The sequence below is a fragment of the Lepidochelys kempii genome, chromosome 8 (assembly GCF_965140285.1).
Source record: "Lepidochelys kempii isolate rLepKem1 chromosome 8, rLepKem1.hap1, whole genome shotgun sequence".
In the NCBI taxonomy this organism is placed as follows: domain Eukaryota; kingdom Metazoa; phylum Chordata; order Testudines; family Cheloniidae; genus Lepidochelys; species Lepidochelys kempii.
In genome coordinates, this window is record NC_136387.1 from 23865711 (window position 1) to 23892189 (window position 26479).

Consider the following 26479-nt stretch of genomic DNA (forward strand, 5'->3'; position numbering starts at 1 on the left):
ACCTATCTCCATAAAGCAGATTCTCCCTGTTTTTCCTTCTTGTTGTTAGATATTTTATGATCATATCAAGGATTTTCTAAGACAATATGTTTTGTTATATTACATAAATACATTACAAATGTGAGCTCCTATGTAGTCACCAGTCAATCTCTTCATCACTTCAAATCCCTAGGGCTGGTGACCTCAGTAAATCATTAGTTGTTCATGCTGCTCATTATCACAGCATGATGCATGTGACATAGAGAGCTGTGACCACATGTTAATTCTGTAACAATGAAAATGAGGTAAGGTCTGAGTAGAGGTGACACGTAACTGTGGATAGTGGGGTGGGGCACAACTGAAAGGTTCTGGGGGGGGGGCACATGGCCACCACACATGTTGCCTCTGCCTTCACCCCTGAAACTTGATATGTACGTAGACAACATAAAAACGGGCATACTGGGTCAGATCAAAGGTCCAACTAGCCCAGTATCCTGTCTTCTAAGAGTAGCCAATGCCAGGCGCCCCAGAGGGAATGAACAGAACAGGTAATCATCAAGTGATCCATCTCCTGTTGCTCATTCCCAGCATTTGGCAAACAGAGGCTAGGGACACCATCCTGGCCCGTTCTGGCTAATAGCCATTGATGGACCGATCCTCCATGAATTTATCTAGTTCTCTTTTGAACCCTGTTATAGTCTTGGCCTTCACAATATACATTAGCAATTACCACCTCCTCCTCCTGCTGTTCTGTCCTGTGGCTGCCCAGCCCCTTGAAAAGCTTGCAGGCGTCCCTCCCTGCCTGAATTATCCTCAATCAATTTAGCAAGTGTCCAAAACAAGACCAACAAAAGGGGAAACACAGTTGGGATGCAGAGCCCCCATGCACCATCAGGGTGGGTGGCACCAGGGTGGGATGGTGCTTTGGGCTGGATCATCTCAGTTAACAAGAAGTTGGAACTTCTTGTTGGGGGGGGGGCGGGGGAATATGACGCTCCCAAATTGTCTTCTTCTGATAGGCATATTGGAGGCTGCTGCTGTTTCAATGCATCCCCAGTAGCAGCCCCTTCCCGCTGTCCTCTGCCCAGCCTGCTCCCTTCACTTGCCCTCAGGACCCTCAAGCTGGAGGGGGGCTCTACCTGAGCTGCCTGGCACTAAGCACCACGCTGCAGCTCCTCTTCCCGATCTCGAAGATGACCTCCTGACTCACCTCAATGGGAAGTCTGCAAAGCAGGCAATGGGAAGCACTGGGACTCCAGCAGCAGGGAAGAAGAAGCAAACCCATGTAGCGGAGGACGGAGAGAGAGGGAGCTCAGCCCTCAGCCAGCTGCATTGCTGCTTCCTCCCTCTCAGCTTGGCATGGACACACAGTGAGTGCTAGCACCAGGGGGTGCTGCTGCCTCCTTGCTGCTGGGCATCCTAGTGAGAGGTGGCTTGAAAAGTTGGGGGGGGGGGGAATGCATGTGCCCCCACATGCAACCCCCACACCTTGCCTCTAGATCTAATTTAAAAAAAATACTCAGATGAGTTAGATGTCTTCAAGTCACCAGAGCCTGATGAAATACATCCTAGAATACTCAAGGAGTTGACTGAGGAGATATCTGAGCCATTAGTGATTATCTTCAAAAAGTCATGGGCAACGGGGAAGATTCCAGAGGACTGGAAAAGGACAAATACAGTATCCATCTATAAAAAGATGATTAAAAAGTCAGGTTTGTTTGACACAATTTGTTCTTGACAAATTGGTGCTTTCTTTGACCGGGTAATCCTTGTGGATCGAGGGGAAGAGGTAGATGTGGTATATCTTGATTTTAGTAAGGCCTTTGATACTGTCTCGCATGACCTTCTCATCAACAAACTATGGAAATACAACCTAGATGGAGCTACTATAAGTCTTATCAGTGGCTCTCAGTCAAGCTGGAAGAGCATATCAGGGGAGGGGGTTCCCACAGGGATTGGTCCTGGGTGCGGTTCTGTTCAATATTTTCATCAATGGTTTAGATCATGGTATAGAGAGTATACTTATAAAGTTTGCAGATGATACCAAGCTGTGAGGAGTTGCAAGTGCTTTTGGAGGATAGGATTAATATTCAAAATCATCTGGACTAACTGGAGAAAGGGCCTGAAGTAAATAGGATGAAATTCAATAAAGAGAAATGCAGAGTACTCCGATTAGGAAAGAACAATCAGTTGCACACATACAAAATGGGAAATGACTGCTGAAGGAGGAGTACTGCAGAAAGGGATCTGGGGGTCATAGCGGATCACAAGCTAAATGTAAGTCAACAGTGTAACTCTGTTACAAAAAAGTGATCATCATTCTGGAGTGTTGTAAGCAAAACATGAAAAGTAATTCTTCCACTCTACTCCACACTGATAAGGCCTCAGATGGAGTATTGTGTCCAGTTCTGGGTGCCACATTTTAGTAAAGATGTGGACAAATTGGAGAAAGTTGAGAGAAGAGCAACAAAAATGATTAAATGTCTAGAAAACATGACCTATTAAGAAAGATTGAAAGAATTGGGTTTGTTTAGTCTGGAGAAGAGAAGGCTGAGGTGGGACATAACAGTTTTTAAGTACATAAAAAACTTAAAAGTTACAAGGAGGAAGGGAAAAATGTTTTCATTAACCTCTGAGGATAGGACAAGAAACAGTGGGCTAAAATTGCAGCAAGGGAGGTTTAGGTTGGACATTAGGAAAAACTTCCTGTCAGGTTAGTTAAGCACTGGAATAAATTGCCTAGAGAGACTAATGTATTTCAACAAACAAATTTTTCTGCTTTATTGCCCTTATGGGAAAATCTTATAGCCTTGAATGGAGAAATATGCATCTCTCTCTGTCAGCTTGGGTTCTGATCCCAAGCCATGGAAATCAATAGAAGCCTTTAACTGAATTTAACGACATTAGGATAGTTCAACATGGTGCCAGTCCATAGACATTTACAGAGAATTACGAATTCCTTATCAGGGAATTTGTAGATACCTCAGACTTTTCCTTTACCAGTTCACCAGCTGATCAGTCTAGAAAAGCTATATGTTATACAGTGATGTACACTATAAAGAGGTAACAGAGTATCAGGCATATAGTGTGCAGCAGTGCACATCTACATACGGCTACAAACTTCAGAGCAGGAGATGAAGTAACCGAGGAGAAAGCTCACAAATGATTTTCCACTAAAGTTTCAGCCTCTATCAGACAGTGAGTAAGAAGGTCTAAACAGCACAGAGACAACTCCTTAAGTAACTATATTTATTTTACAACCTAAATATCCTGCCTGCCAGTTCTCACTGTTGAGCACTTTCCTACACAAACAGCTCTCCTGAAAGCAGTTACATTTATGAACTCTTTGCGTGCTGTTCACATTGCCAGCTGTCAGCAGCTGAACAATCATTCACTCTGAGGAAAAGGAAACACGGTGAAGAAAAATGTCTCTTATGGAAAGTCCTCATAAATTCAGACAGACAAATAACTGCACAACACTACCCATAACCTTTGTTTTATTAATGACTCCAAGGCTTTGTTTAAATCTTCTTAGTTTCACCTAGTAAGCAAAAATTTAAGATGCACTGTTTCATCCCCTTTTGCTACCCCAACGATTACAAAGCCTGCAAAAATTCCCTGGGTTTGGTTTGTGGGACTGCCCTACTAACACAGATATCCAAGTGAAGAATGCTGCACAAGATTACTCAGGAAATCTGTCTAGAGTCAGCAATAAACCTTAGGTCTGTGCTTCAGCCTACAGCCATTCTGTGTCTTTTTTGAAGAATAACACAAATAATGGAGAGTGGACCGGATTCAACCTGATGTTGCAACATGCTTGAGGAAGGAGTTAAAGTCTTTCAGAATTTATAAAAAGTTTAGGTTTATACCACATATAAACTCTTTCATACTTAGAAATAAGAGTGGATTCAGCAACATAACTATACATATCCAATGCCATGTATCTTTCCAATTTTTCATTATTTGTTAACATGCCATGACATGTTTTATTTTTAGACTTATCTCCTCAGACCAAATTGCATTCTAATAGAGCAGAGAGACACAGAGAACAGTTCAAGGGGTCCAATAAAATGGAGTAAACAAAAACTGTGATCCAGTTCAAACACTCACAGATTACATGGCAGTGAATTCTGTTCATTATTACAAAGTTCACAGAGCATAGACTCCATGAGGATGTTACCAAGTTTTCTTGAATAGCAGCAATGTTACATATTCAAATCTACAGATCTTTTAGCGGGATGGTCATTATTGTGTTGTTTTCAGCTGCTGAAAACAAGTTTGCAACTCTCCACTGTACTCTGTAAACTGTATTCCTCTTTTTTCTTCTTCTTTCTTGCCACTTGTGAACAGAACAGCAAAAGTCAAGACTTTTTTTTCAGGTCTCCCATATAATTAAGTTAGTTTACAATTTTCTGGAAAATAAGTACTTAGTCTATATTGAATAATTGAAAGGGTTTTTTTTTATAGCTTCATGCATATGTATAACTGGAGAGGGAGAGAGGTAAAGTTACAACATCGAATTTACTGAACGTTCACAAGCACAAAAACAAACAGATACAGAATTGCCTGCTAAATGCACTTAAGTGTAGGAGAATTTGTATAACTTCTTCCTTCAGTATAAGCACCCTGCAGTATTCATTTTAGAGAGCTGAATGATAAAACACAGTGAGAGAGAGTTTTTGGGGCCATGTGAACAGAAGAGATCCACAATGTGTGCCTGAGTGTACCCAGTAACCAGACAAACTCCTACCTTGTAATTGAAGGCATTGATATTCAACTATAAAGACCCATTAGAGAGATAAAGTGGGTGCCATAATATATTTTTTATTGGACCTTCTATTGGTGAGAGAGAGAAGCTTTCAGGCTTACACAGAGTTCTTCTTCAGGTCGTCTTCTTCAAAGTCCTATGGCATACGGTTTGCATCCTAGCTACCTTCGAGATGGCATACATCCCTGTGCACTACTTTGCCAATTCTGCTTATCTGATGTACACTCCCTCATAGACCTTAGATTTCAAGTTCAGAGGCAGGGCATTTTCAACAGAGGGCCCTCAGCTCTGGAACCTGCTTTCTCTGCTGGTCAAACAAGGCTTGAGTTTTTTTAAAATTCAGGACACATTACTCACATTAGCCATCATGGACACTAATGGTTAACATGCTATTAACGAAGCCCTACGCATTCAATAAAGAGAAAAAAAAACACTGAAAAGTGAAACTGATGGAGAACTACTGATAAATTATCCAGAAGTAATTAAATGTCAGGTAAAAATTAAATATTCTTGTAAACAGAATTAGATTTTCCAAAAAAATTGGCAGTAGAACTTTAGCACAAATAAATCAGTAGGCAGAGGGCAGGAGTCAAGACGTGCATTTTGAAAACAATATATCACATGGCTTTACAGTTTATTACATAGACATCACCACAACACAGACACCGGGTCATTTCACTTGCCACTGAGATGCAACTGCCTAGGGTGGAATACGGTAGCCATTAACAGCATATAGCCACACTGTAAAACAGCTTTTAGTGAGTGATTTCAAGAAAGTACAAGGGGAAATTTAGGCAGGCAGGATCTAATTACCCATTTGGAATTTGGCCAGGACACACACAACTCACTGAACTCTGCAGATGCTGCCAATCTGAGTTAACTCCGCATTCCACAACTTTTCAATGGTACTATAGCCAGGCCAGATCACAGATTAAGTACTGGTCATCTGATAAGCATTTTGGACCGTCGGCTACAGTGAATCCTGGGGTCTGAATTACAAAAAAAATTGAACATCACACAGAATGATAATTCTCAACATCTCTTATTTTAAAGTCAAAGGCAAACCCTTTCACATTTAAAGATGTAAAAAGTTATTTGGCACATCAACCTCCACACAAGCAGCTACTGCCATCTGGCTTCCCTCCTACACAATCTCCTTTATTTAAATGGCCCTTGGGAACCTCACACATTTCTGACAACTCCAGCAGGCTGACAGGGTACATTCCTCTCAAACTTCTTATAAACCTACATATTAGTGCTTTGGCTAACAGTTGGATTTCTGCTTCCAAATACATTGGTGAAGCTGGAAATGTGTGCCAGGAAGCTAGATTCTATGCATTTAAAAGGCCATCTAAAATCCTCTAGGCATATGTTCAATATTTTCCTGCAGCTATCAGATTTTCCCCGTCATGCTATCCATTTCAGGGGACAAGCATATTAGCAACTAACAACATGGCAACACTCTGGGATGGAAATTCAGCCCATCCAGATCACTCCACATAGTTAGCATTGGATGGAAGAAACATCATGAGGTATAAGTGCCTGGTTTACTCCTTTTTGAACAGCATAGCACAGTATAGAAAATTGGCACCTGATTCTTGATTTCTATAGCCAGCTCTCCCTCTGATTCATTATAATGATCTTGGTCAATTCTGCTGACCTCTCAGTTCTAAACCGATGTGTCAGCAGTGTTAAGAGCTTTGTTGAAAGTAGTAAAACAGAACTGTGTAAATAACAGATTTTTCAGCTGGCCAGCAGTTCTGATCAAAACGAAAATTGTTTCAGGTCAACCTGAAACCATTTAATAAAAAAATTCAGTGAAAGTAAAATTCTGGAAAAAAAATTCAATTTTTGGCATTTTTAACTTTTTAAAAATAAACACAAAGGAAATTTGGTAACAAAGGGCAAGATCCATGAGGTTGCCCTCTCTCCCCCAGGTTAGGGCACTCACAACCAGTGTGTCGAGTTATTCCATTGAAAACCGCAAATCGTGGCCAGTGGGAGCTGCGATCAGCCAAACCTGCTTATGTGGCAGGTAAACGAACCAGCCCAGCCTGCCAGGGAGCTTACCTTGGCTGGCCGCGTGCCAAACATTGCCGATCCCTGGGTTTGACCGTGGTTCTCAGCCAGCAGTATGTGTGCCCCTGGTGGTAAGCAGAGGTCTTCCTAGGGTACATCAACTCATCTAGATATTTGCCTGGTTTTACAACAGGCTACATAAAAAGCATCAGTGAAGTCAGTACAAACTAAAATTTCATACAGACAATGACTTGTTTATACTGCTCTATAGACTATCCACTGAAATATAAGTACAATATTTATATTCCAATTGATGGTAAAAAAGAGAAAGTAAACAACTGTTCAGTAACAGTGTGTTGTGACACTTTCGCATTTTTATGTCTGATTTTGTAAGCAAGTTGTTTTTAACTGAGGTGAAACTTGGGGAATTCAAGACAAATCAGACTCCTGAAAGTGATACATTAGTCTTGAAAGGTTGAGAGCGACTAGGTTAGAACACTTACCTGGGAAGGGGGAGAGAAGTGAGAGAAAGGGTACCTCTTCCTTCTCAGTTTTTTGAAAGGAGCCCAAGTCGTCTTGTAAATCTAGCCTGAAAAATCAAAATGCTTAGTTTGGAAAGCTTGTAATCAACCATTTCAACACTTCTGATTTTTTTTGACTGAACCAATTTGTCAAAATAGACATGAATTTATTAAATGTTTCAGCTGACGCTAATATGTATTTTTCAGTGAAAAAAGTTTCAGCCTAACAAATTCATCCAGCTCTAGTAAATTACTGAGATGTTTAGAAGAAAGGAGCAAATTAATACTTTTATTACAATAGTGTCCAGAGGTCCCAATCGGGTAGTTTTTAAATATATAATAAATGCTCATGCTTCAGGGCATAATCCAGGAGGAAACTTTCCCCATGATCAGATTATTCCATTATAAACTGTCTGTTACAAGGATTCTTGCTCCTTCCTCTAAAGCAGTGTGAGATAGATGAACCACTGGCCTGACGTAGTATAACAATTCTTGTTTCTATTAGTACTAGCTATGGCAGTATTCTCATTAGCAGAAAAAAGCTCAGGGAAACCCAGCATTGCTATTCTGCAACCTCAAATGAACCACACGTAATAGACATCAGTCATGTTGCTTAATGCGCTACTCGTAGGTGCTCAAATTCTACAGCAAGGAGGGCGGTGCAAAAATCTATTGAGAATAGAAATACCTGCCAAATTCCAGGTGTTGCTTTCAGTGCTGGTGAGTAGGACTCTTGTCAATTTCATATCGCCCAACATCACTTACAACAAAGCAGCAAGTAGGTTTAAGAGAAGGATAGTGCAACAAAGTGTGCAACATTTATTAGATTTTGGAAAAACATCAAGGGAAATTACTGGAAGCTCCAACACTTAACAGTGAACAAAATAATAGAAAATAGACTGTAGGGGAAAAATTCTGCACTAGCAGGGGATAAGCTAGCTGACTTAATATTTCTTTCCTTCTGTAATTTATAGGATTCTAAAATGCCCAGGATAGGCATCACTGATGGGCCAAACATTTTAGCAATGAAAGAATTTAACATGACTGTAGCCTTTATTATGGAAAGGCTGACTACTACTTTTATCAGGGGGACACACATTTTGGGCTTGTCTACCTTCACAACTTTCCTTTAATTAGCTACTATATCAGAAAAGGGACATGTACTTTATTTCCAACATGAAATAGTTTAAATGATAGAAACCATTCTGTGCAATTTCATTTGCGGTCAAAAAACACATACTTCTCAATATATGAAATTTGCTTTCATCCAGAAACTAGCTGCAACAATCACTTCAATTAAGGTAGTCTGTCAATTAAGTGTCCATCACACTTAACTAGGGACTGCCTGTGTTATTAATTATTTTTAAAACAGACTGCTAACTTTTTAATACTGGGCTTAATGGTTAGTCCAGCCAATGGATACATCCAATCTTGGTCTGAAATTGACTATGATGCTCAGAATAATAAATCAATATTATTTTAAACTAATGGTCTTATTAACAAAAGACTATCAGTAAAATAAGACTCAACTTTTCCATTTTACCAAAGCTTTAGAGGCTGAATCCATTTCTATTACAATCCATCCCTAGGGTGCTCTGTGGAGCATCATTCTGGGATTGATGGGTTACCCTAGGTCTGATGTGTAATGATTACAGGAGTTCTAGTCTACAGAGATTATTTCCGCTTTGCCTTTGGCTAAGAGCATATTAAACATTGCAACACAGAAGTTTGCACTGATTCATCTGCTGGTTGGACACAAGTTTCGTATTAGAGATGAGCTGTTCTTACAAAGTGCTAAAGAGGACAGAAGGGTAAGGAGAGAATCCAAAAGTAAGTACAGCAGCACGTTTTCCAAATAACTATTGCTTGGCTGACATTGAGCAGGGATCAGACCTGTTCTGCAGGCATTTCTGGATGAATTATTCAAACTGCAGCAGCACACTGACAGTTTGCTGGCAGAAACCTTTTCCCCCTAGTCCTTGGTAAATCCCCACCTAGTAATTTACCTGCCAGGTACCACTGTTTCCAAGTCTTCAGCATTCTACTTCCTATGCTCATGGCATCTTCACTTGAAACACATAATTTTAAAAAGAGAAGCCATGTTTAAAAAGGTGTTGTTAGAACGGTGAAAGCAAAGCCAGGTAAGGAGCAGACAGCAAGAGCCCATAATACAATTTTCTGGCTTTGTTTACTCAGAAGCACTGCGAGTTGGCTAAAAAAGAGGCCATGGTACTGGGTGAACCAGTAAACCTCTAAACACCCCACTGCAGAGTTTTCAATTTCAGTCATGTCAGCTGCTATTTATTATCGGATTTTGTTTAGGGTTTGCATGCAGGCTTTGAACATGTGCGACTTATATTTTCACTCACAGGAGCATGACTTGCAAAACAGCTCAGTTTGCTACCACAGCAGCCAAGAGTGTCATAACAAATAAGATGATACAATCCTTCAAGATTCTCTGTGGACTTGTTGACGAGGGAAGCAACAGGCAAGCCATGGATTTAAACAGTCTATCCAATGGCAGGGCCAAGAACAGGTTGTTTAGAATAAAGAACTGACCCTTGCAAATGGTGTTCTGTTAAAGCTCCTGGAAAAAACAATACCATACTGGGTTTTCATCTCTGGAGGTCCAGGGGTCAAATCATGTTTAGGTCACAAAGGAAAATGAGAGCTGGGCAGTGTCTCAGGAGTACTTGTTCTGGTCATAAAATGGCAGCACTATTTGGCATGACTGGCACTCTTTGCTGGGGACAAACTCCCGCCAGGTGTCCCCCAGTGTCACAGATTCAGGAGTAGAGCTGTCTGGGCAAGCTTGCAGTTTGCCTGGGGACACAGCTCCCATCTCTAATTATTGTGTTAAATCACCCGGGATTAAATATTCAAGAGTTTACAAGTGCTCAGGTACCCACAATTGAGGCCACATTTTCAAATGTGCACAGCATCCATTGGCTTCCTTTGTGATGCTCCTGGCTCCTGCTCAGCACAACACATACTGAGTGCTTCTGAAAATCTGGCCACTTACTCTGGCACCTAAAAGGGGGGCAAGATCTGAAATTCAATCCTTATTCACTACGACTTTCCCTGGGGCAGCACAAACGTGCCTAGAGGAAATTGAAGGAGGTAGAGCCTCTGGAATATATTTAGCTAGGATTGCACAGAAAGTCAGAACGCTGTCAAACAGTGAATTCTGAATACAAAGGCAAAGTTTTCATGACGCTGCTCTGTTCTTGTAGCAGCTTAAACTTCTGGTACGTCTTCCCTGAGTTCTCAGTCTAGATGAGGAGAAATTGAGGAAACAATTGCAGCTACCAGGGAAAATAATAGGTGAGCAGGCTGATGGAGTCCTCAAGCAAGCTAAGGAAGGGGGATTTACTAAGTGAGAAGAAAGGGGTGAAATCCTCACTCCCAACCTGGAAACAAGGATTGCATTAGAAATTGCTGGGGTGGGGCAGAAGGGAAGGGAAAGAGATCTGCTGCTCTTTATTTATGCAGGTTTGTGACTACATGGATCTGTATCATGTGTGGACGGATTGGTCACATTCCTGGTGTTGGTGTTTCTTCTGTCAATGTCACCATGCCTCAAGCTTTCAGCTTGAAACTTGGACCCTTAAGACTTCCTCCAAAAAGTTTCCAGGTTTTGGAGGTACAGTTACAAAGTGGTGCTAAATAGAAAACAGGAATAGCACCAAGATTGTCCTGCCCAGGCAGGCTGCAAAGAAGGCAGAGATCCACAATTGTCTAGACTTGCTTGGAAAATGGAATATCATTTTATTTTTATTTATTTAATTTTGAAACGTCAAATGATAGAGAGAAATCTGAAAGCCAAGAGGGAAATTTCAGGCTTTTCAATCCATTCCATGATTTTGTAGTCTTTGATTTATGGAGACCCTTTGGCTAGTCAGCCAGGAAGATAAAAGCCCAGAAAGAACGGAAGGGTATCTACCTCTGTACACCAGCCAATGAGCCTGTGTACACAGGGAAGTTGACCAGGATAGCTAGAGTGGAATGAACTATTCTGGAACAACTCCCTGTGGGCCATTATTCATGTCAATTTCTCCATGCAAACAAGGTCTAAGTAAAGGTTTACCTCTGCATTCCTTACAATGAGGAGTCCTTGTGGCACTTTAGAGACTAACAAATATATTTGGGCATAAGCTTTTGTGGGCTAGAACCCACTTCATCAGATGCATGGAGTGGTACAATGGCTCTCTGTTTTCTCAGACCCCTAGAAACACTGCAGTTGGCTGAGAGTTGCAGAGATCCCCTGAGGTGCAGAGTTTATTTACATTCATAAAATGCTCTCCTTAAGGCTTTAGTCACACGTAAAAACTATTTTCAATAAAGTAAATTTTAATGTTGCAAACTGGATCAGTATATCAAGAAAAACATTTTCCCCATCTAACTCAGCCGAACAGAACTGATCAGTCTTTCACCTTTAAGCCATCCCTCTTCACAAAAGCCCGGTGAAATGGGCCTTGCAGTATGCCCTGAAGATCAGGCAAACTTGGGCTCTGCTGATCTCAATTGCTGCAGTATCATGCAAAGAGAGATCTGGTCTCCAAGGGCAGGACCTTGAAAGCCCTTTAGGACTTTAACCCCTTGAAATGTGCATAGCCAGATGTTGGAAGATCTGATGTGTTCCCTGCAGGAAATAACATTAAGAAAGCAGATACACATAGTCCCTACCAGCTCAAATTTCGGAATGCTCTTCAGATACAGCCCCACATAGTAATTTAGTCTGGAGACAACAAAAACATAGATCCCTGTAGTGCAGTCTGCACCCAAAATAAATGTTTACAATCTTGACTAGCTCAGACGGAAAAACTACACTGCCACTTATCACGTGGACAGCCAGAAGCAGCTGGGAATCCAATCAGAGCCTCAGTTCACATGTGATGGGCAGTAGTTGTAAACCTTATGGTGGAATTTGCAATTTTAAGAAACAAAATGCTGGGCAAAGCTCTTTGAATTGCATGTATACACAGTGTCTCCTCATGTAAGCTCTCAGTTGCTTGATCCCTCTTCTCGTCCCTGTGCCCATACGGCAGACAGATTTTAATCTGCTTTTGGCCCTTACCTCCTCCATAAAATGCCTTACAACTGGACTGGACCCAGACAGGGAAATTAGTGTGTGTTCTTCCACTTGTAACAGAATGAACCAGGTAAGCTGCTGATCCCTGGTACCCAGGCAACTGTGAAGAGTACAGCCTGTTCCCTCGCATTATAAAATTATAAAAAAATATCTGTTTTCTTCAAAGTCCTGGTTTCTGCTGTGCTCCAAGTAATTATATTCATAAGACATATATATTCTGTAGCAGCATAACGTTTAAAGTTTTCCACTGATTAAATTAACCATGAAAAGTGACCAGTTTCAGAAATGTAATTAGCAAATTCATTTGCAAGTTGATTTGGCAAAGCCCTCGGTCATTGGTACCGTGACCTGGGTCTACTGGGGGTTCGGTAGCCTGAAGCATTATAAGAGAAATCTAAGAATCTTGGGAGCTGTCAAGGTTCCTCCCCCACTCTGAACTCTAGGGTACAGATGTGGGGACCTGCATGAAAAACCTCCTAAGCTTATCTTTACCAGCTTAGGTCAAAACTTCCCCAAGGTACAAAATATTCCCCCCTTTGTCCTTGGACTGGCCGCTACCACCACCAAACTAATACTGGTTACTGGGGAAGAGCTGTTTGGACGCGTCTTTCCCCCCACAATACTTCCCAAAACCTTGCACCCCACTTCCTGGACAAGGTTTGGTAAAAAGCCTCACCAATTTGCCTAGGTGACTACAGACCCAGACCCTTGGATCTTAAGAACAATGAACAATCCTCCCAACACTTGCACCCCCCCTTTCCTGGGAAATGTTGGATAAAAAGCCTCACCAATTTGCATAGGTGACCACAGACCCAAACCCTTGGATCTGAGAACAATGAAAAAGCATTCAGTTTTCTTACAAGAAGACTTTTAATAAAAATAGAAGTAAATAGAAATAAAGAAATCCCCCCTGTAAAATCAGGATGGTAGATATCTTACAGGGTAATTAGATTCAAAAACATAGAGAACCCCTCTAGGCAAAACCTTAAGTTACAAAAAAGATACACAGACAGAAATAGTTATTCTATTCAGCACAATTCTTTTCTCAGCCATTTAAAGAAATCATAATCTAACACATACCTAGCTAGATTACTTACTAAAAGTTCTAAGACTCCATTCCTGGTCTATCCCCGGCAGAAACCAGTATAAGACAGACACACAGACCCTTTGTTTCTCTCCCTCCTCCCAGCTTTTGAAAGTATCTTGTCTCTTCATTGGTCATTTTGGTCAGGTGCCAGCAAGGTTACCTTTAGCTTCTTAACCCTTTACAGGTGAGAGGAGCTTTCCCCTGGCCAGGAGGGATTTCAAAGGGGTTTACCCTTCCCTTTATATTTATGACAGGAGCAGAAACCAGAGAGCGTAGAAGGGGTAGGGGATGCCTCTCTTTTAGCTTTGTCTTTGTTGAACTACCATTTTAAATATTCAGCAAAAGCTCAGCAGCATTTTTTGCCTATTAGGATGAGGGAGGATGTGAGGCAAACCTAGAGCCAAACCAGTGCTGCTCGTTCAGCCATCCCTCCAAGAGAGCGGCAGTGAGTTTTCACAGACATGCAGTAATTCAGCTGCACTGACTTACCCTTCTGACAGAGCCTGCGGTGACTTGGCCTTCAAAGCATGCAACAGCAGCCTGTCCCCTAGCAGAGCCTGGCTCTGATGATCCCCCCGCCCCCTCAGGCTCAGGTATTTCCCCAACCTCACAGAAACGGCAGATCAAACTGTGCAACAGCATTATCTGGTGAGGAACTGCCTTGAAGTGTAACAGATCCTCCAGACTCCCATACTGCTCTTGATCTTGTTCCTGCCCCAGTCTTGCCCAAGCCCTGTTCTAGTCTTGTCCTTACCCTACTCTGACCTCACTCCAGCCCTGCCTCTGCCTCCTGACCCTCCCTGGACCCCCAGACTCCGACTCCTCGGCTTTGATCTTTGGCCTATATCTAGACTCTGGCTACGGTATTAATTCTGGCATGGCTATGGACGCTGATCTCAGTTCTGATCCTGGCCTGTTCTCGGATTTCAGTTCCAGCGCTACCCTCAGCCCAGCCCCAACCCCACCTCTGTCTTTGATCTCTGCTCCAACTGCTAGGCCGACTACCGGGAGGCAGCACCCGACAGAAGGATCATTTCTCCATCATAGACAGTGATACTATGTGTGTGTGTATATTATATATATACATACCTCCTCAACTAGGGCTGAAACAATTAGTCAAATGATCTAGAAAACACAGGACACATTATATTTTAAGGAAGGAAATCTGTAATGCAAGATTGTCCAGTTTGTGGCTCCTGTTACTCTAAACTGCAGATCCAAAATCCATTGTGTTAAAGAAACTGGATTTGATAATGTATAGAAAATGTGCTTCCTGGGCCACACCCTGAGACATTTAAAACTGACGGGTTTGAAAGAGCCCTTTAACCAGGGGGAAGAGGTAGCAAGCACTGCTGCCCCAACTCCCTTGACCACTTTGCCCGCAGCCCTGGGAACAGCTGACAGGAGCCATGAATACTCTGAGGAGCTGCCAACCCTTTCCTGCAGCAGCAGCTCAGTAGCACCCGCAATGACTGCCCATTACTGTGCAGGGGAAGGAGTGTAACTAGAGGTGCTCCACTGCCGGCTTCCTTGCCAGGCTATAGGAAATCCAGGGACAGTACAGTAGCTGCTCAAGTGACTCTGCCTTAGCCCCAGGGAGCACCCTTCCACACATGTCAGGAGCAGAGTGTGGAAGAGGCATGGAAAGCTTAGCGCCAGCTCAGCTCCCCAGTTCCCTGCCCCAGCCCCAGAGCAGTTTAGAACAACTGGAGGATAGCTCGAACTTGAGACAGCTGAGTGTGTGTGATGAACTACAGAACAGCTGAAGATGGCTGGCACACCATGCTTGCAAACCAAACCCCTCCCCCTCTCCCAGCATGTCCTTCTCTACTCCTGATATGTCCTTTGCACCTGTGAGGGATAGAAGCATAGATCCCACCTACCTTGACTCTAAGCCTGCTGGGGACTCTTGCCACCTCAGGGTAATCCCCACAAGAGTTGATGGGTGGTTTCCATTTATTTTGAACCCCTATAGAATGAAGTTGAATGGCTATAAGAGATCCTTATAGCCATAAGAGATCCTTAACCAAAGCAACACCAACCATTACTCTGCTTCTTGTCTATCATGGTTGCAAATTATTCTCACAAAAGCAGATGATAACCATCATCCCGATACAGACTCTCCCCCCTCAAGAGATTTATTGAAGTGGACATTTTTATTAGATGTCTTCAGAAATGTAACAGCAAAGTTAGTATTTTTCTTAAATGGATGGTAATTTGACAGGGATCTTTCTAAGTGCCTGACAATCTTATCGACATGACCCACAGTAGCTGCAAAATCTTTAATGTAACATTTAACTGTCAAAAACAGAAAATGTATAAAATTACATTGTTTGGTAGAAAGAATAGGCCTTTTTTGTCAAATGTTATCATTTTGTAATTTAATTTTTTTGCCTTTCACATAACAAATGCTCGGGGGAGGGATGGGGATAACTAAATAAATAAAATGCAAAAATACGACGGCAGGTCAAAAAATGCCTCATCAATAGATGCTCAGGAAATGTACCAAAAGCTGTTCTAATACTCGAAGAAACCAGAAGTTTGTAAATGTAAGTCTATGCTTATGATCCTGGAAAAGGGGTTCCCACGTAACCCACCATAGCTGGAGAAGATTCTCTTTAAATGAAGGTATTAACACACAAAAATAAGAAATTATTGTTCTCTTACTTTCTACATGGATATTAACATTTATGAAAGAATGGCTGTAATTGCTTCCCTTGTTTGGTTAACAATTACACCCATCTTATTATTTTGTTATCCCCTCTTCCCCAGCCTCTCTATCCAGCCCTGGTTGATTTTCTTATCCATTTGTTATGGCTTTCAGATTGTAGGCTCTAAGGCAACAGCTCTTACTTACTATATGTTTGTGCAGTACCTAGCACAATATAGCTCTTGTGGAGAACTGGGAAACTCACTGTTTATATAATGGAAAAGTGTGACAGTTTCCCTTCTCACCTTATACTGATACCTGTGAGGTTTGAAGGGGTTTATTTGTTTCTTGGAACCGGACAAGTAATGCAGAGATTGGGGGGAGGGAGGGAAAGTCACCTCACACAAGTGAACTATCAGGAACTGAAATCACTGGGAGGAGGGGGGTGATTAATGCAAGTCCCTACAAAAAGACTGAGGTGCTGGAACTGGCCTGGCCAATCCATTTTTTGCCAAAGGCCCTGCCCCTGCCCCTCCTCTTTCCCCTGAGGCCCCACCCCCTGGTCAGGCCAGCAGCTGGAGCCCGGCTAGGGAGCCAGGGCAGCTGTGCGGAGCCATGGACTCTTCACCAACCAGGGTTAAGGCGGGGCTGAAAGCAGCCCCGGCCCATTTCCCTTCCCCTGGGGCCTCACCCAGGGCAGATGGAGGGTCCGTAGCTCCCCACAGCTGCCTGGGCTGCTCTTACTATGGCCCAGCTGTGGCTCTTCGACCCCTGAGGCCCAGCCCCCAGGCGGAGCTGGGTCGGGGTAAGAGCCTCATGGGCAGCTATAGGGAGCTGCAGACCCTCCACCAGCCCTGGGCAAGGAGCCCAGGTTTGGCCAGGTGTGGGGGTGAGGCCACAGAGGCCTCTGGCCCCACCACTTTTGGGAAGGCTCCACTATCCCTGCAAAAAGTGGAAACATGATGAGTACAAAAGAATAACACAAGCATGTAAGGACAGAATCAGAAAGGCACAAAATGAGTCACACCAGCAAGGACCATGAAGGGCCACAAGAAGAGGTTAAGTACATTAGAAGCAATAGAAAAAACAATGGAAGTGTAACTCCTCTACTTAGCTGGGAAGAAAAGCTAATAAGGGATGACATTAATAAGATATTTAAATGCCCATTTTGCTTCTATCTTCACTATAAACATTCATGACGACCAGATACTCAACGCAATTAATATTAACGACATGGGGGAAGGAATGCAAGCCAAAATAGGGTAAGAGCAGATTAAAGACTATTTGGATAACTTAGGTGTATTTAAGTTGGTAGGGCCTGATGAAATTCAGCCCAGGAATTTACAGAAGTAGTTGAAGCAAACTCAGAATTGTTGGTAATTATCTTCAAGAACTTATGGAGAATGGGTGAAGTCCCAAAGAACTGGGGAAGAGCAAAGGGTACCTATCTTTAAAAAGGAGTGTGGAGGGGAGGAGGGGAAGAGGACCCAGGGAATTTTTGACCAGTCAACCTACTTGCAAAGATATGGGGACAAATAATTAAACAATCTATTAGTAAACATCTCAAGCATAATAGGATGATAAGTAATAGCCAGCATGGATTTGTCAAGAACAAATCATGCCAAACAAACCTAATTTCCTTCTTTGACAGGGTTGCTGCCTTAGTAAATAGGGGGGGAAGTTGTAGATGTTAGTCAGGCTTCTGACACAGTTCCATAAAATAGTCTCATAAGCAAACTACGGAAATGTGGTCTAGACTAAATTATTATAAAGTGGGTGAAAATTGGTTGATTTACCATACTCAAAGAGAGGTCATCAATGGTTCACTGTCAAACTGTATCTAGTGGGAGTTTGCAGGAGTCAGTCCTAGATCTGGTACCACTCAATATTTTCAATAATGACTTGGATAAGGAAGTGGAAAGTGTGCTTATATAATTTGTGGATGACACCAAACTGGAAGGGGTTACAAACACTTTGGAGGACAGGAATATAAAATGAGCTTGACAATTTGGAGAACCGGTCTGAAACCAACAAGATAAAATTCAAAAAAGACAAGTACTTCAATTAGGAAAGAAAAATCAAATGTACAGCTAACAAATGAGGAATTGAATGGCTATGCAGTAGTACTCCTGAAAAAGATCTAGGGGTTTAGTGGATCACAAATTGAATATTAGTCAACAATGTGATGCAATTGCAAGAAAGACTATTATTATTCTGGGGTGTATTAACAGGAGTACCCTACATAAGACATGGGAGGTAATTGTCCAGATCCACTTGGCACTGATGAGGCCTCATCTGGAGTATGATATCCAGTTCTGGGTGCCACACTTTAAGAAAGATGTGGATAAATTGGAGAGAGTGTCCAGAAGATAGCAACAAAAAAGATAAAAGGTTTAGAAAACGTGACCTGTCAGGAAATGTAAAAAAATCTGAGCATATTTAGTCTCAAGAAAAGACGACTCTGGTAAGGACCTGAAAACAGTTTTCAAATCTGTTGAGGGTTGTTATAAAGAAGATGGTGATCAATTGTTTCTCCATGTCCACAGAAGGCAGGACAAGTAGCAATCAGCTTAATCTGCAGCAAGGGAGATTTCAGTCATATATTAAAGACAGTTTTTCTAACTATAAGGATAGTTAACCACTGGAACACATTACCACGAGAATTTGTGGAATCCCCACCATTGGAAGTTTTTAAGAACCGGTTAAACAAACACCTGCCTGGGATGGTCTGGGTTTACTTGGTTCTGACTCAGTTCAGGGGGCCGGACAAGATGACCTATCGAGGTCCCTTCTAGCTTTACCTTTCTATGAAACAGATAAACAAGTTTGCAGAAGTACCACCTACTGGGGGAAATTGCATACTGGTCTGACTGAGTTAAAGTAACCCAGAAAATAGAGAATTGTATGAAATAACTAGCCTGATATAGAAGAGGGGTCATTCTCACCCAATCCAAGAACAGATAAGAGGCTGTGACAGGAGGGACAGACCCAGCAGAAATGGTTCGAAGGACTTTGAAACCTATAAAGGTCTTCAGGAGGAAAATGGGTGGCACCTGGTAAGACTGGCATCCATGCAAGTTGCTTATTGTTTTCAAGAAGCATTTTGTCTATCATACTTTTGCTGTATGAAGGCTGGATGATCACTGGCTAATCCTGTCATAACCCCTTGGAAAGAACTGGACAACAGGTGTTGAACTAAACTCAGACTTACTAAGTTGATCACAGACAGTGAGTTTCAGGAGGAAATTGCTGCTTGAATGCCTGGCCTAGAGAGACATGTTTCCACCCAAACAGGTGATGTCTAGAAGCCCAATACCTGAGGGGTTCTCAAGAAGGCCATGAAGGGTTCAGAGGTGCAGTTACCTCAGCAACTTAACAGCCCTGGTCTAGGTGACCTTTAGGTACTACCTAAACAATGAACACGTCATGTACTAAAATTACAAGAACAAGAGGCAAACAAGAACTAGCAAGCAAAACCACTAGCAGAAACAGCTTTTCATTTCCCTGCCTGCCATGGCTACATGCTCTCCCAAATCAGTGTCACCCAGCTTTGAGGTGAAAAGCCCAACATGGTCCCTTCCCTTGTCATAAAGGGGAAATTGCAGCTGTTTTGTGGACTTTGGTAAGAGATGGCTTTCCACCAGCTGGAGCCCTGTGCCCTAGTTTATATCAGGCAGGTAAATCTTGTCATTTGTTTCCTTCATGTCAGTTACTTCCAAATTTCCTTCAGAAATTTTCATGTTTCACAAAAATGGAGGACAAATAAATAAAATAATGAAAGTTGACACTCCTTGCAGCTTTAACATTAAGAATGGGGGTTGTTCTAATTAAAAATGATGCATAAAAACCTGAGTGGAGGGACACATCTAAAAAATCTACTATGTTAAGAATGGACAAGTTGTCATGGCAGCAAGATCTTCAGTCAAACCGCAAATGCAGGGAAACTTACCCTTTGAATAAGATACAGCATGACCTTCAACAGTACTAGCAATCTAGAAGTCCTCATCCAACTGTATTTACATTCAGAATCCCCAAATTTTATACACGAGTCACATAGTGTGCTAAAGCATTAAAGCTTGGAACTGGTTCTTTATCAGTCTGTTTCTGTTCAGTGCTGATGTTACCTGTCATTAGTGGAGAAATTGCATTACAGCCTTTTAAGACTCTTATTTCCCTGGTTAAAAATCTGTAAATCGTTTTAGGGGAATGAGAATGAGATTACTGAACCTTCCACTTATTTCGATCTAATCCATGTCTATCATTTTGACTGATTTATGTAATTGATCTTGTTTAACCATACAAATCACCCAGGGATAGGGCAGTTTGCACAGCACAGGATAATACTTACAGTGTTAGCAATGATGACACTACAACCTTCAGCTGTTGACATCGTATCATAGAGGCTCAGTCTTGTTCAGAATCCCAATTTGACTTTTTATATAAAATGACATCTCTCCATAACCAATGACTGTGTTATCCAGTAACCGCCAAAAGTTATCAAAATTGATTAAAAAAAGGGTGGAGGATGTATTATTTTTAACACAAATTATTTAGTTCCTGAAGTCTTAATCCGATTAAATGGAAGAACCCAAGTTATGCAGACATTAAACAAAAGGAAAGCACTATAAAAGCACTGGCTTCAGTCACGCACAAAATTTGCAAAAATCCCCCACCCCCCTGCAATTCTCCCAATAACTTCAGTCCTAACAGCTAAGGAACTCCAGTTAGAGCACTTATGTAAAGAGAGATTGGCATGGTGTGGTAGTTTGGAGAGGTGCATGAAGACAAGTACGGTAAGACCACCAAACCATTTTTCAGCCATTCCTCAAACCAAGATTTAAACTCAGGCCTTCAGGGTGAAAAGACTAATGTGTTAAAACCTGCTGTTCCATCTAACCCCAGGCATCATTTCTGCATAGCACTACAGTAGATACGATCAGGCTCTTAAATGACTCTTGTTGAGTTGGGCAAGCTAAGTTCTTATTTCTCTAAGGACCGTGCATTCCAAGTAAAATTCAAATTTACAGCTATAGGAAGTATGATAGGCTGACCAATTATATAAATGATCTTTCTGTTATTGGTAGCCAGGTGCTCAGCACATTCTCACTTTAATGTACAGGATAGATTAAAACTCCTCTTAAATCCCCCCCCCCATTTATCCAGCTGGCCAATCAGTTATATATCAATGATGACCCTTTACATCCACCATTATTTACCCCTGGAGGGTGAGATAAGTGCAGCCTTAAAGGAGTTGAAGGAAACCAGAGGTCAGCAAAGGGGCTAGGGATGATGAAATTGACATCCGGCACAGCTCTGTGTTTAGACTGGGAAGTGCAATCTTTCCCTTGTGGGAGGAACAATGACAAACAAGGCACAAACAGCGAGAAGATACTTTAAAAAATAAAAAAAGCTTTAGCATTGGAAATCAAATACCACACATATACTAATAAAGTTTCCAAGCAGAATTGATTGTTGGAAATCAGGGAGCTTCAAAAACAAAGCCATACGAAAGAAACAAGATGTGAAATGCTAACAAGAAATTCACTCACTTGTTCTTTGATTAGCCAGGAATGTTATAATTAGTTTTTAACTATAGACTTCCGCTCCATCTCCCCCCACCCCTACCCCACCCCATTCCCTAAAATGATCTAAGTTTGATGTAAAGGAGAAACTGTTTTATTAAAGGAGGACTTTTTTAAGGAAGGGAGACTGTTTTCTACTGTCCAACCTCAAAATTGCACAATAGCACATTCACTCTTTTCTTCTTCCCCCTCCCCCCGCCCAAAGTGATCTTCCTAACTCCTGGGTATCCCTGGAGAAATGTTCATATTCTTCTAAATTTTGTATTTGGTAGGATTTGTGATGATTTTCACTTTGAGGTCTATGGCCTAAAGTCTAAGTGCCATTATAGTCCTGTGGATAAGACACTGGGCTGGGAATCAGCAGACCTGGGTTCTATTCCCAGTTCTACCCCTGATCAGCTGCATGACTGTGGGCAAGTCACTCCACCTCTCTGTGACACTGTTCCCCCTGAGTTGTCTGTCTAGATAAGTAGCTCTTAGAGGCAGAACTGTCTCTTACTCTGGGTCTGTACAGCACCTAGCACAATTGGCCCCTCGTCTCAACTGGCACCACTGGGCAGAACAGTGATATAAATAAATAGCTGTCCTTCATTTAAAATGTTATCAAAATCTCTAGAGTAACAGATAAAAATCTAATCAGGTACTGATCTGTAATGTGTTATTGGCTTGGTAATTGATTTCTCTTTTCCTTTTTAATCTACCACTTCTCTCCATATCCCCCAAACACATGAACACCCACCTCAGCTACACACCATCAAGCTGAGCATTGTTTCAGGATTACAATGATCATTAATGACTTCTTACAGTATTTCTGACATATTAGCAGGCCAATTTTTTTTGGATTTACATCTCCCTTTTGAAGATGCATGGGGTGTAATTCAAAGCAGATTCTGAACTGGGCTTAATTGTTTACATCTGTCTGCTTTCTGTGTCAGAAGGCCTTGTTAAATCAGTATGATTTACTAGTGTAGACATCAGTTTAAAAAATTTAGTTAAACTAGTGCAAGCCCCAAAGGGTACGTCTACACTGCAATCTGAAGTGCGGTTGCAGTAAACATACCCACGCTAGCTTTACCAGAGATAGCATGGCTAAAAGTAACAATATAGATGAAGTGGCGCAGGCTTCAACATGGGCTGTATAAGCATGCTGGGGCCCAAGGTACATACTCAGGTTCTTAGTCCACATTGAAGCCAGTACCGCCACATCTATACTGCTATTTTTAGCCATACAAGAGCAGATATGGCTACCTGCACTGCAATCATGCCTCAGATTACAGTGTCTAATTTAAAAGCATTTAAACTAGTTTAATCCTTGTTTATATCAATGAAGTTAAGTTACCAACTCAGATCCCTGTAGAGGCAATATATTAACATGTCTTAATATTATTTCATGTGACTATCTAAACATAGCCTTTCAGTTCTGCTAATGAAGGGCAAAGTTCTCCTCTCAGATCTATGCAGGATTGATTACTTTATGCTCAGCCTGCATGCACCGATTTCCCATTACTACGATCAATGAGCAGTCTACCCATTTAGTGAGAGCAGAATTCCAAAATAAAGATCCAGTCTGAGAAGAAGCTGGCATATGAAAAAAACAAACAAACAAAAAAAACCACAGTTACTATTGATCAACATAGAATTTAATTTCTTTTAGACCCCTGAAATGTACCTTCCTAAACTGAACCTTAGAATCTATTATTAAGTACCTTTAAAATCATTGAGGCATAACAGACTTCCACTCTGTGCAGAAGTGACTAATTATTTGTATTTTTGTACTTATACATGAGGAAAAGTATAATTAGATGGATATGCAGTGAATCCACGCTAAAGATACTGTCGTGTGGCTGCTTGTGTGACCGAAGAAATGCCCTGCATGATGCACAGGGGCATGTATGAGAGAGAGGGGGCAAAAACCCAACTGTAGCCACATTTACATACATAGTACAGCTTCTTAAGGGTGTCTGAGATTTAGTGTGTCAGAGGTTTGCTCTTCTGTACAGTAGGTAGCAAATCAATCTGAATTCTTTCTGCATTAACTGAAATATGAAAAGCTCATTTGGCCATTGAGTATCTGTGCTCCTTGATTTCACTGCAGTTCATCATTAATTAATGTCCACTTATTACAATAGATGGTTAGCCAGAGGTTGCACAGGGCAGGCATAGCAGAGCTGTTCCTTTGTTCAGTGGCACAGTACTTTGTATCTAGCCTTCAGGACCGACTTTTCCCCTGGTTAACTAATTATTTAATCAACCTAACCTAATGTGTGTTATGTGACCGTTAAGCAGATGGGCAAGACAGGCTTTGTCTTACAGCCTTTGTTTTACAGGAATTTAAGAACAGAAGAGAAATCAAAGGAAGCAAAAGTTTACACCAATAGTTTCAAATACATTTCACTCTGAGCTCTTGCATAAATCTCTTTATGCAAGACAGACTCAGAGGATCTTTTTAGACAGACAGATCCAGAGGATGTCTTGACACAGTAAAAAGAAAGGAGTACTTGTGGCACCTTAAAGACTAACAAATCTCTAAGGTGCCACAAGTACTCCTTTTCTTTTTGTGAATACAGACTAACACGGCTGCTACTCTGAAACTTAACATAGTACAAGATGCTCAACCAGCTCAATGAATGACAGAATTGAAACGGGAGAATGGTTACATGGCTTGTGACGGGTGGGGGACCCCTTTTGAAAGTTCTAAAACTAACACGAAGAGAGGGCACAATCCAGATTGGTGGAAGGCTGTGTCACCCCTGCCCTGCAACCTTGGTACCTTACAATGCCTGCTGAAGTAGCTCCCACCTATTAGCTGTGCACTAATGATTTAGTTTAAACACATGCCATAAACTGTTAGACATTGGGTTTTAAAGCATGTTCCCATTACAGCATCATACATCCTGAAATGGCATATTGCTTTTAACCAGATGCAAAGTGGAACAAAAAAAATATTTAAAATAGATGCATTACTATCACAGTAAGGTCTTTGAGACAGGGTCATTACTAGGCATTTTAGATACAGATGCACTGCTAACATTTTAACAAGAGGCTTCCCCAAAACAATTCCCGTTCAGTGATATATATGACATTCCTTAGGCAAAATAAACCCATCTGTCATATCCCACTCTACCTCCCCTCTCTCCCCAAAATCAATTCCACACTCTCACCACTCCTACATCCATCAGACCTCCAGTGCCTACCCCAGACCCCATTACCTTTTGACCCACGGTGCTTGTCCATCCATAATAGTTCAGTGAGTTTCCTCTAGGTGGCCCCTCCTACTGGACAGTTGTGTATTTCAGCAGCAGCAGTAGGAGAGAGATTATGTGACCGGTGGTTGGGGGTAGTTGGTTAGGTGGGGTGGGTCCTCTCTGGTGGTGGGCTAAGGGAGGTCATTTGAGGAATAAGTCCCCTTTGGTTTTTGAGGTAAGATTTTTTTCTACCTAGTGCAGGGGTCTCTCTCCACCAGCCCCCGCCCCTTCCAACTACTCTCCATAGATAGGGAAATTAAGTGACTCCAAACTCCATTTACTGTTGTACTAACCAGGCACCCTGTGTCTCTTTGTATCAAATGCCTGTCCCTATCAATTGTCAAGACTGAATTAAGATACTGAAGGAACAGTGCTCCAGATTCCCTCCCAGGACCAGTGCTTCAAACTTTGCATTGCCCAAACAGGCACCAGTGTGGAGACAGTTTTGTAGAAGCAATAGAACTTCCACACACAATAGCCTCAGCTTGTGCTGGTCTCTTCTTCATGCACTGATTCAATGGCTGGTGCTGAGGATTCCAGGACTATGTGGTGTATTCTTCATGGTGGGAGATGAAAGAAGGGAGCTCCCCTTGCAATAAGTGCTGCAGCAATAGCTAGTGGTCTCAGAAAGCTGAGCATTTTAACAAGCAGAGCAAGACTCAGCATATTGTAGACTGCAAAACACATTTTTGCCACCTTCTCCCCAAACGTAGAAACCATCTATCCGTCAATATTACTCCTCTGTCTATACACATGGCAAACCAAAGGGATAGTGAGGTGACTCTTTGGGATACACCTACCTTTTAATGACTCATTTAAACAAAAGACAAGCTTGGAGTGCACATGTGAGGTACAGAACTTCAGGTCTCCTCAGTGTCACGTTGTGGAGACCGGGAGCATATTTCTTTCAATCTTAGCAAACAGTTTACATTTTCAAGGCTACCTTGGCAATGAAAAGGGCCAGAGGTATGGCATGGTTTTTGAGTAAGAGCCTAGTTTCCCCTATAGAAGGTGCAAAGGCTGACTCTGTTAACAAGAAGTGCACACCCATCTCCTCCACTTCACCAGCATTTGGTGCAATATAAATAATTGGTAACAATAAGCTTGAGTGAACAATGCAAACCCAGGCTAAAGGGAAAATTTTCTGTGTGTCTTATTATTTTATTCCTTCCTTTCCATTTCAAATTAATTGTATTTTAACTATTATAGTCCCACAAAATAGTTTCAAGGTTGGCAAGTCCAAAATGCAACCAATTCATTTTCCAAAAGAAAAGAGAATAGCAAAACCCAAAGAGTAGCAAAGTATTGGCTCAACTCTGCCTCACGTGCAGTTCCTATAATCTTCAATGGAAATTGTCCCCATGTAACTGAAGACAGAATTGGGCCCTTAAGGCCAAATGCAGACCTTTATCCATGTCATTAACTCCCAAAGATAAGTGGGAGTTTTTCTGAGAATTGAGGGCAGCATATATAGTGGTGGTGAGATGGTCATCCTAGAAATTGGGATTTTAACAGCATTACAGACCATGGTTTACA

At 41.8% G+C, this 26479-nt stretch overlaps 1 protein-coding gene across 1 annotated transcript in view; it reads right to left on the reverse strand.

The window, feature by feature from the left end:
* ATP10B (ATPase phospholipid transporting 10B (putative)) overlaps positions 1-26479 on the reverse strand; it is a 247908-nt gene that overhangs the window by 109091 nt on the left and 112338 nt on the right. The window contains exon 2 of the mRNA XM_073355886.2: positions 7270-7355. The gene's annotated coding sequence lies outside the window, so the exon portion shown is untranslated. The remainder of the gene's footprint in view (positions 1-7269; positions 7356-26479) is intronic.